This window comes from Gossypium hirsutum, chromosome A13 (assembly GCF_007990345.1).
Source record: "Gossypium hirsutum isolate 1008001.06 chromosome A13, Gossypium_hirsutum_v2.1, whole genome shotgun sequence".
NCBI lineage: Eukaryota > Viridiplantae > Streptophyta > Magnoliopsida > Malvales > Malvaceae > Gossypium > Gossypium hirsutum.
In genome coordinates, this window is record NC_053436.1 from 54,749,342 (window position 1) to 54,751,214 (window position 1,873).

At 36.6% G+C, this 1,873-nt stretch overlaps 1 non-coding gene across 1 annotated transcript; it reads right to left on the reverse strand.

Moving 5' to 3' along the window:
- Positions 1-561: 561 nt before the first annotated feature.
- Positions 562-668, reverse strand: LOC121213373 (small nucleolar RNA R71). The gene has a single exon (XR_005908755.1). It is a non-coding gene; the product is annotated as a small nucleolar RNA R71 (small nucleolar RNA).
- Between the last annotated feature and the right edge of the window lie 1,205 nt (positions 669-1,873).

Below are 1,873 nucleotides of genomic sequence, written 5' to 3' on the forward strand. Positions count from 1 at the left end.
CCACCTCTTTCCACCCTTTAAGCAAAAAAATAAATCCCTTATTTGAGTAATGTGAAGTTCGAACCCCAAACCTCTGACACTAGCCACACGCCACTTATCCCTTGGTCCAGCAGGCCTTTTTCTGTCCAATTTTCCCTTCATTTATTCAAAAGCCCACCTACTTGCCATCAGGGTTCTTTTAATAATTTTAACAATTAAACTATAATTTCTTTTACCCCTAGGTTCAAACTCAAACCTTAACCAAGACCTACCAACACATAATTAGCATTTAAATGGAAATACTAAGCACACAAAAAAAAAGAAAAATTTGAGATTTCGGGATTTTTGGGTTTCGAGATTTTGGGGTCGTTACATCAACATTTAAAATGGTTTCTCCAGTGCTGTGATGCTTTTAAGTATAATGGGGTAACTGATGACACTATTCATCTTCAGTTGTTCCCCTTTTCTGTAATTGATAACGTCTTTTCTTTGCTAGACTCGTGGGCACTATGGTCTATCATGACATGGGATGAACTAGCTAGAAAGTTCATACAAAAGTTCTTCCCAATTAGCAAAGCAGTTCCACTAAGAAGAGAGATTGTTTTTTTAAGATAGATGGAGGGAGAAAGTTTCTATGAGGCGTGGGAACATTTCAAAATGTTGATTTAAAAATGCTCGTACCATAGATTTCCTGAGTTGATAAGACTGCAGGTATTTTATAATGGGTTGGATGCGAATGCACAAGCTGGATTAGAGGGATCAGCTAGAGGAGCCCTTATAAATAGAACGTATGAGGATGCATATGAAATCATTGAGAACATGGCATTAGACTCCTGTCAGTGGCCAATTAAACTATTCCCATATGGTCGAAAACCCGCCACAGTAAAAGCTATCCAAGAAGATGACAAGTAGCAACAGTTAGTGGAGTTAGTGGATAGAATCAATCATATCGAATCTACTTCTACATCATCTATGCATGGGGGAGACAAACTAATCTTTCACTATATCAAAAATCCTGTCGATGTAAATTACATTGGGAATAGGGGTGGAAACCCTTATTCGAATACATATAATTCCGGCTAGAGAGGTCCCTGAATCTGAGATGGGGAGGGAATCAAAGAGTAGGTAATAATTCAAATCAGGCTAAAAACACTAATTATCAAACTCTTTATTTGTAGAAACCCTAGGATAGGGCCAACCCAAATGACCATACTGCATGTGGTCAACATCTAGCTATAATTGAAGGGGAGATGCAATCAATGAGAACGGATGCCAAGTAGGTATAGTCTGAGTGAACCAAATCAACAAAAGAAATTAAACAAACTCAAGGATTAAATGAGCCAATAGAGAGGAAAAACAAAAGCGGGATGAGTATGAATTTGAAAGTTTCCTAAACATATTTAAAACATTAAATGTTATCATACCTTTAATTGGGTTTATTGAAAAGGTTCTCAAGTACTCTAAGTTTTTAAAGGAGATGATGGCTAGGCGTAAGAAAATTAAGGTAAGAGAACAAGTTAATTTAAATGCTTCCTGTAGTGTGATTATTTCAAGATAGGTACCTCAAAAATTGAAGGATCTAGAAGTTTTACTATACCTATAGGGATAAGGAGTATTCATTTTAATAGAGCTCTATGTGATTTAGGAGCTAGTATTAATTTGATGCCTCTATCAATTTTTGAAAAACTCGGGTTAGGGGATCTTAAAATTATTCAAATAACACTATAGTTGGTGGGCAGGTGTTAGTACATCCAAAAGGGGTATTAGAAGATGTGTTAGTTAAGATATTGTAACACCCCGTACCCAAGACCGTTGCCGGAGTCGAACATGAGGTGCTAACAGACTTAATTCATTTATTTTCACAGTCCATTTTAAAATTTTCCAGACAGGCTGG